The sequence below is a fragment of the Carlito syrichta genome, unplaced genomic scaffold (assembly GCF_000164805.1).
Source record: "Carlito syrichta isolate Samal-C Ts95f unplaced genomic scaffold, Tarsius_syrichta-2.0.1 Scaffold304099, whole genome shotgun sequence".
Lineage (NCBI taxonomy): Eukaryota > Metazoa > Chordata > Mammalia > Primates > Tarsiidae > Carlito > Carlito syrichta.
Genome location: NW_007248195.1, coordinates 53,482 through 63,776, shown reverse-complemented (window position 1 = coordinate 63,776; position 10,295 = coordinate 53,482).

The following is a 10,295-nucleotide window of genomic DNA, read 5'->3' as shown; positions in this document are numbered from 1 at the left end:
AAGAAGACATTGAGACACTAAATAGACAAAAAACAACCCAGGAAATTGACTTTGTCATACAAAAACTACCTACAAAAAAAAAAACAAAAAACCCTGGACCAGATGACTTTCCAGCAGAATTCAACAAACCATACAAGGAGGAACTGGTACCAATCCTTTTGAAAGTATTCCAAGCAATTGATAAAGATGGAATTCTCCCCAAATCATTTTATGAAACTAATATCACACTGATACCCAAACCAGGTAAAGATCCAACAAAAAAAGAGAACTACAGGCCAGTATCCCTAATAGACATAAAATTCCTCACAAGATTCTAGCAAATTGGATCCAAAAACACATCTCAAAAATCATCCACCATGACCAAGTAGACTTCATCCCCAGGATGCAAGGCTGGTTCAACATTTGAAAGACCATAAATGTAATTAAATACATCAACAGATGTAAAAACAAGAACCACATGATTATATCATTAGATGTAAAAAAAGCTTTTGATAAAATCCAGCATCTGTTCTTGATAAAAACCCTTAAACACCTAGGTATAGATTAAGAATACCTCAAAATAGTAAATGCCATCTATGATAAACTCACCACTAACATATTGATAAATGGACAGAAACTGGAACAAGACAAAGCTGCCCACTCTCACCCCTCTTGTTCAACATTGTGTTGGAAGTCCTAGGTAGGGCAATTATACAAGAGAAGGAAATCAAGGGTATCCAAATAGGAAAAGAGGAAGTTAAGTTATCCCTCTTTGCTGATGATATGATCTTATACCTTGAAAATACAAAAGAATCTGTCAAAAACCTGCTTGCACTGATAAAGGACTTTGGCAAAGTCTCAGGGTACAAAATAAATGTACAAAAGACAGTTGCATTCTTATACACCAACAACAAGCAGGCAGAGACCCAAATAAAAATCAAATCCCATTCACAATAGCCACACAAAAAAAGAAATACCTCGGCATCTTCCTAACCAGAGACGTGAAAGAGCTTTACAATGAGAACTATAAAATGCTGCTCAAAGAAATCCAAGAAGACACAAGCAAATGGAAGAATATTCCATGCTTATGGGTAGGAAGAATTAACATTGTTAAGATCTCCATCCTACCAAAGGCCAGCTACAGATTCAATGCAATACCCATTAAGTACCTACATCAGTCTTCTCAGACCTGGAGATGACAATACAGAAATTCATATGGAAACATGAAAAACCACAAATAGCCAAAATAATCCTTAGTAAAAGAAACAAAGCAGGAGGTATCACACCTCCAGACTTCAAACTTTACTACAAGTCTACAGTAATCAAAACAGCCTGGTATTGGTACAAGAACAGGCACATAGACCAATGGAACAGGATAGTGATTCCAGAAGCAAAGCCTTAATTTCTCAACCAACTCATCTTTGACAAAGCCTCCAACAATAACCACTGGGGAGAGGAGAACCTATTCTGTAAATGGTGCTGGGAAAACTGACTGATCACATGAAGAAGATTGAAACAGGACCCCTACCTATCACCACACACAAAAATTAACTCTAAATGGATCAAAGACCTGAATGTGAAACCTCAAACTATAAGAATCTTAGAAAACCCAGGAGAAAATTGGAACTGGGAACCAATTTCTATTCAGAACCCTAAAGGCCAATACCTTAAGAAATAAAATAGACAAGTGGGACCTCATCAAATTAATGAGCTTCTGTAAAGCAAAAGAAACCATCAAAAGAGCAGGGAGACAGCCCACAGAATGGGAAAATGTATTTGCCAACTGTTTATCTGACAAAAGCCTAACATCTAGGATCTACAAGGAACTCAAACATGCCAAAAGGAAAAAAACAAACAGCCCCTTTAAAAAGTGGGCAAAAGACGTGAATAGACACTTCTCAAAAGAAGATATATGGGCAGCCAACAGACACATGAAAAAGTGCTCAGCCTCACTCATCATCAGATAAATGCAAAACAAAACCACATTGAGATACCACCTAATCCCAGTAAGAATGGACATCATTAATAAAACAAACAACAACAGATGCTGGTGAGGATGTGGAGAAAAAGGAATGCTTCTGCACTGCTGGTGGAAATGCAAACTAGTGTAACCTCTTTGGAAGACAGTGTAGTGTTTTCTGAAAGAAGTAGAAATTGGCCTTCCATATGACCAGAAGAATTCAATTTTTTCTACAAAAAACATACCTACACACGTACATTTATTGCAGCTCTATTCACAATAGCAAAAACATGGAACCAACCTTGTTGCCCATCAAAGCTGGACTGGATTAATATACATCATGGAATATTATGCAGCCATAAAGAAGAACAAACATATGGACTTTGGAGCAACTTGGATAGATTTAGAGTCGATCATACTCAGTGATCTATCACAGAGGCAAAGAACAGATTACTATATGCTGTCACTCAAAAGCAGACCTTGAACAATTATAATACTATTAGAAAGTGATTGGAAGTAGTGGGAAACTGTCAGGGGAGGGGGCTGGGATTGGCAGTTGAGGGAAAGTGATAGGGGAGGGAATGACATACCTCATCAACAAGGTACCTGCATAATCAATGTTTGTATATCTAACCCTGAATTGTTCTCCACATCTTTATAATAAATAAATAAAAGAAAAAAAGAACCGTGAACTTCCCAAGAGTATAGGCAAACATAGAGCCAGAAGAGTGTGCAACATACCCACAATGTTGAAAATACACACACATATTAACACAAAAGATAAAGTAAATAAAATGGCAACATATGAGCTTTATGACAGGGATAGATATTCACATTTCAATAACAAACCTGAGTGTGAATGGACTGAATGCACCACTGAAAAGATAAAGAATGGCAAACTTGATAACAATCTTGACTTAACAATATGCTGACTCCAGAAAACACATCACACTACAAAGAACACCCACAGACTCAATGTTAGAGGAGGGAAAATGAAACTTTAGGTAAACAGAAAACAAAAAAAGGTAGGAATCACAATTTTGATATCAGACAAAACAACCTTCAAGACATCAGAAATTAATAAAGACAGGATAATACATAGTGATAATATCACCAAGAACTATCCATCCTAAACATACATGTACCAAACATAGAAGCACCAGGATTTTTAAAGCAACTATTAAGTAAACTAAAAAAGGATGTTGACTGTAACACTATCATAACCGGGGAGTTGAATATCCTACTAACAACCCTAGATAGATAATAGAGTCAAAAAAATCAAATAGATCTGGAACTTCAACTTGACGCTTTACCAAATGAACTTAATAGATACCTACAGAACACTCCACCCAACAATCACAAAATATATATTCTACTCATCACCACATGGAATATACTCTAAGATTGTCCATATCATCTGCCATAAATCAAGCATAAACAAATTCCATAAGAATGAAATATTACCACGCATCTTCTCAGACCACAATGCAGTAAAAATAAATATCACCAATACAAGACACTCCCCCAATAGCACACAGAGACATAGACACTAAACACACTACTGAAGGACTCCTGGGTCAACATGGAAATTGATAGAGAAATTAAAAGATTCCTGGAAACAAATGGAAACTCAGATCAATCTTACCAAAATCTATGAGATGCCATGAAAGCAGTAATAAGAGAGAAATGTATACCTCTACACACACATTTTAAAAAAGACCCAGGTGGCCTAGCTTTGTGGCTCATCCTGTAATCCCTTTGGGAGGCCGAGGCAAGTGGATTGCCTGAGCTTGTGGGTTTGAGACCACTCCAGGCAACTTGGTGAGACCTTGTCTTTACAATAAATAAAAAAAATTAGCCAGGCATGGTAGTGCAAACTGTAGTTCTGGCTACTTGGAAGGCGGAAGTGAAAGGATCACTGGATCCCAGCAGGTACACGCTGGGCTGGCTGTAAGTGTGCCACTGCACTCCAGCCTGGATGATGGTATGAGAGTCCAACTCAAAAAAAACAAAAACAAAAACAAAAAACCTAGAAAGATCACAAATAAACCTTAGTGTCACACCTAAAAGAACTAGAAAGGCAAGACCACCAAAACCCTAACTTCAGCAGAAGAATCTAGATCACCAAAATAAAATCTCAACTACAAGACATAGAAGACAAAAGTATAGAAAAAAATCAGCAAAACACAAAGCTGGTTCTTTGAGAGGTTAAAAAAGATAGATGGATCCATTGCTAGACTGACAAAGAGAAAGAGAGAAAAAACCAAAATAAATACACTTAGAAATACAAAAGATGAAGTTACAACTGACCCTGGAGAAATTAAAAGAATATCAGAGATTACTATGCACACCTGTGTGGAAATAAACTTGGAAACATGAATGAAATGGAAGACTTTCTAACATCAGATATTCTCCCAAGGTTGAAATGAGAAGAAATTGAAATCTTAAATAGATCAGTAACAACCCAGGAAATCAAGTCTGTTACAAGAAAACTATCCACAAAAAACAAAAGCCCTGGACCAGATGGCTTCCCAGTGAAATTGTACAAAACATAAAAGGAGGAGCTGATACTGATTCTGTTGAAAGTATTTCGGGTAATTGCAAAAGATGAAATCCTCCCCAAATCATTTCATGAAACTAACATCACACTGATGCCCAAACCTGGCAAACAGCAAATAATGAAAGAGAACTACAGGCCAATCTCCTTGATGACCACAGATGCAAAAATTCTCAACAAGATTCTAGTAAATTGGATCCAACAACACATCTCAAGAATCATCCATCATGACCAAGCAGGCTTCATTCTGAGATGCAAGCTAGTTCAACATCTGCAAGATTATAAATGTAATTCAACACATCAACAGATGTAAAACTGAGAGCCTCATGATCCTACCTCTTTTTTTTTTGACTTGGAGTCTCACCCTGTCACCCAGACTGGAGTGCAGTGGCCGCTCCCGTCTGTGTGGGCTTTAGCCTGCGGGGCTTTAGCCATCTGCGGGGCTTTAGCGACCTGCGGGGCTTAGCGATCCTTCCGCCTCAGTCTTTTGAGTAGCCGGAATTACAGGCGCACGCTACCACGCCCAGCTGATTTTTGATTTATTGTAGAGATGAGGTCTCGCCAAGTTACCCAGGCAGGTCTTGAACCTGCGGGCTCAGGCAATCCACTCACCTCAGCCTCCCAAGGCATGGGATTACAGGCTGAGCCACCGAGCCTGGTGATCCTATCTTTAGATGCAAAAAAGCCTTTGACAAAAGTCCAACATCCCTTTTCAATGAAAACCCTTGAGCACCTAGGCGCAGGAGGAACATTCCTCAAAATAATAAGAGCCATCTATGATAAACCCATAGCCAACATATTGCTAAATAGACAGAAGTTGGAAATATTTCCCCTGAAAATGGGAACAAGACAAGGATGCCCAATCTCACCCCTTCTGTTCAACATAGTATTGAAAGTCCGAGCTAAGGTAATCAGAAAAAAGAAGGGAATCAGGGCTATCCAAATAGGAAAAGAGGAAGAGAAGCTATCCCTCTTTGTAGACAATAGATCTTACACCTTAAAAACTCAAGGAAGTCTGTCAAAAACTTTCTTGTACTGATAAAAGACTTTGGCAAAGTCTCAGGGTACAAGATCAATGTGCAAAAGAAAGTTGCATCTTTAAACATCAACAACAAACAGGCAGATAATTGAATACAAAGCACAATCTCAATCACCATAGCCACAAAAATGAAGTACCTTGGCATCTTCCTAACCAGAGAAGTGAAAGATCTTTACAATGAAAACCACAAAACACTGCTCAAAAAAATCAAAGACACAAACAGATGGAAAAATATTTCATGCTCATGGTTTAGATGAATCAATATTGTTAAGATGTCCATCCTACCCAAGGCAATCTGTGGATTTAATGCAATACCCATTAAATTACCATAAGCATTCTTCTCAGACCTGGAAATGAAATACAGAAATTCATACAGAAACATGAATGACCACGAATAGCCAAAACAATCCTTAGCAAAAGAAAAAAATGGGAGGCATCACACTTTCAGACTTTAAACTTTATTATAAGGCTACAATAATCGAAACAGTCTGGTATTGGTACAAGAACAGATATATAGACCAATGAAAGAGAATAGAGGTTCCTGAAGCAAAGCCTCAATTTCTCAACCAACTCATCTTTTGCAAAGACTTCACTGACAATCACTGGGGACAGGAGAACTTATTCAGTAAATGGTGCTGGGAAAACTGACTGACCACATGCAGAAGATTAAAACAAGACCCCTACCTATTACCATATACAAAAATCAACTCTAAATGGATCAAATACCTAAACGTAAAACCTCAATGTATCCAAATCTTAGAAATGCAGGAGATACCCTTATGCACATTGGAATAGGCAAGAAATTCTTGACTATAATCCCCAAAGAGTATGCTATAAGAGGTAAGATAGACAAGTGGGACCTCATCAAACTGAAACGCTTCTGCCGAGCAAAAGAAACCATCAAGAAAGCAGGAAGACATCCCACAGAATGAGAAAAAATATTTGCTAACTATATATCGGACAAAAACCTAACCTACAGGATCTACAAGAAACTTAAATGAGTGGAAAGAAAACAAAAACAAACTGTTCTATTGAAAAGTAGGCAAAAGACATGTATACATACTTCTTAAAAGAAGACATATGAACAGCCAACAGATACATGAAAAGATTCTCAGCCTCACTAATCATCACAGAAATGCAAATCAAAACCATATTGAGATACCACCTAACTCCAGTAAGAATGATCATCTTTAATAAAAAAAAAAAAAAAAAAAAGCAACAGATGCTGGGAAGGATGCTGAGAAAAGGGAATACTCCTACACTGTTGGTGGGAGTGTAAACTAGTACAACCTCTATGAAAAACAGTGTGGCAATTTTTAAAAGATCTAGATTGACCTTCCATATGACCCAACAATTCCCCTTCTGGGAATATACTGGAGGTACTCAAATCAGTCTACAAAAAAGATACCTGCACACACATACTTATTAAAGCACTATTCACAATAGCAAAAACATGGAACCAACCATGCAGCCCATCAAAAGTGGCCTGGATAAAAAAAAAAAACACAACAAAAACGTGGTACATATGCATGATGGAATATTATGCAGTTATAAAGAAGGACAAAATTATGGACTTTGCAGCAAATTGAATGGATTCAGAATTTATCATACTCAGTGATCTATCACAGAAACAAAGAACTGAATATCACAAGTTCTCACTCATAATTGGGTCCTCACAATACTACAAGAGAGGAATTGGCATAGCAGGACACTGCCAGGGGAGATTGGAGGGGTGTCAAACAACATCAGTAAGGGCACCTGATCCTAAACCAGGGGAAGTGAGGACCAGTGGGAGGCCCAAACTTTAACTTTGCATAGACCACTTAGGTACCTAATTCTGACTTGTATCTCACATCTTTAAAATACAATAAAGAGAAAAATAAAATAAAAAAGCAATTCCTACCAAAATGCCAGTGATATTTTTTATAGCTATAGAAAAAAATACTCAAGTTCATCAACAACCACATAGGACCCAGCTTTCCCAAAGCAATCTTGCAGAAGAAACAAAGCTGGAGTTCTCATACTTCCTTATTTGAAAACATATTAGAAAGCTATAGTAGTCAAAGTACTGGCATAAGACATATGGGTCAATGAAACAGAATAAATCTATCTGTATAATTACACTTTCATATGTCAAATATTCTTTTTAGTCTTTTTGTGTATGTGTGCTTGTCTTCCTTTTCTTTTTCAAGATTTTTTTCACTATTTTATTTTATTTTATTTTTTTTGAGTTGGAGTCTCACTCTGTCGCCCAGACTGGAGTGCAGTGGCGGCTCCCAGCCACCGCAGCCTGGACCTGCTGGGCTCCGGCGATCCTTCCGTCTCAGCCTTCCAGGTAGCTGGAACTACAGGCGCGCACTATCATGCCCAGCTAATTTTTTTATTTATTGTAGAGATGAGGTCTCGCCAAGTTGCCCGGGCGGGTCTTGAACCCGCGGGCTCAGACAATCCACTCACCTCAGCCTCCCAAAGCATGGGATTACAGGCTGAGCCACTGAGTTCGTCTTTTTTCACTATTTTAAATTGCCAGCATTAATTTTTGCAATTTGCTATGGCTAGGGTTAAGGTTGGAGTCTGGACTGTAAATCTACATTCTTCCTGTTGAGAGTCAGTAGTGCTTTACCTCTTTCTAAAATAGAGTTTTCTTTGACTACAATGTCTTGAGAATCCAAAAGAGGAGCGTGTAGATGAATCTAAATTGATATAGGCAAATTTTTTAACAATAAAAATGAGGACTATTATCTAGTTATTATTTTTAAGTATGAGAAAAATCTAAAAATGTCAACATATATGCAGTCATTTTGAATTTTAAGGTAAGTATAACTTATTAGAAGGAACTTAGTACATAAACAATAGTCTAGCCCATTCAGTATTTTCTTCTTCTTTTTTTTTTTTTTTAAATTCCTTTGACTTAAAAAATAATTGAATTTGTTATCCTGAGTTGTGGATTCATCTCATGTCCCATGATGTTAACTTAGTCTCTATTTCATAAAAACTGGAAACTTGACCTGAATATTTGATTAAACTTTTTAAGAAACGAGAAAAGTTTATAAGTATACTGCTTAGTTTGCACTGAATGACAAGGAAGGCATATAACTATTCTTGTTTTTCTGAAGTTTTGATGCTAAATTTCTGACTTGCAAATTTACATGGGGCAACCACATGTTTCACCATAAAATTTTTCCTTAACTTTTATCCTAAATCTTTATTTATTTATTTTTAACTGAAAAATATAATTGTGTATATTTATAGGATACGATGCGATGTCTTGATCTATGTATACATGATAGAAAGATTTAATCAAGCTAATTAGCTTATCCTTCACCTCACCAACTTAATCTTCTTGTTTTTTCTGTGGTGAAAAAATTTACTGCTTTCATGAACTGTGGTCTTTCCAGTAAAATTCAATATCTGTTTGTAATTAAAATATTTGGTGCCAGGGTCGGTGGCTCAGCCTGAAATCCCACGCTTTGGGAGGCCGAGGTGAGTGGATTGCCTTAGCCCGCAGGTTCAAGGTCCACCTGGGCAACTTGGCAAGACCTCATCTCTACAATAAATAAAAAAAAAATTAGCTGGGCGTGGTAGCGCACGCCTGTAGTTCCAGCTACTTGGAAGGCTGAGGCAGAAGGATCACCAGAGCCCAGCAGGTCAAGGCTGCGGTGGCCGGGAGCGGCCACTGCACTCCAGTCTGGGCGACAGAGTGAGACTCCAACTCAAAAAAAAAAAAAAAAAATTTGGTAACCTGTTATTTTCTTAGTGAATATCACTATAGAACAATGTCTTGTATAGAACTTATAGAACTAAGGTACCTTGTAGAACTAAAATAATTTTCAGAGTTTTAACATGTTGTGTAGCTACATAGGACACACTAAACTTATTCTGTTATTAATAAGGAACCCAGTGCAGCAAAAAATCCAAATTTCCACATACTTGTGGTAAAGTTTTGCAGTTTTTTATGTAAGATTATTTCTTTCCTAAAATGTTATTTGCAGAAACTTTATATGTTGTAGAGTAGAGGTCAGCAAACTATAGACTATGACCCAAATTTAGTTGCACCCATTCATTTCCCTATTTGTCTATAGTTACTTTTACACTACAATGGCAGAATTGAGTGGTATGAAGAGGAAGTATTTCTTTCTCCCTTTCAAAAAAAAAAAAAAATCAAGTACCTATCCAATTATGTTTTTGTTTTGTTATTTTGTTCTATTAGTAGAAGGTTATTTCTCATGGCCTCTAGAGAGTACTTTTTAACTTTCCAAAGGTCTAATAAGTTTACTAATTAATACTTTTTTCACTGTTTTCTTTTTGCATTGTGATACAAAATATGTTACTGTTAAGAGATACCTTTAGTCCCTGGATAGTGTGTTGCAAAGGGATTGCCCACAACTCTGGTTGTCCTACTCATGAAAGCATTTCTTTCAGGATCCCATCTCAGGTTTATTTGTCGTTTAACCAATAAAAAGCAGAATAAACTAAAAAAAAAAAAAAAAAGTAATAAGAGACAAGCTTCAATTTTTGCTAGTACTTATTCACCTTAGCAAATTTGAGTTGTGCTCTGAACACAGTGAAGAAACGCAATCTGTGTTGCAGAAAATTTCCTGTTAAGCAAAGGTTTGCTTCTTTCTTTTTACATTTTTTGTTTCTTCCTGAATGTACTTGATTTCACATATAGTGTTTACCAAGATATGAAGCAGTACTCATTCTTTTTTTTTTTTTGAGTTGGAGTTTCACTCTGTCACCCAGGCTGGAGTGCAGTGGCA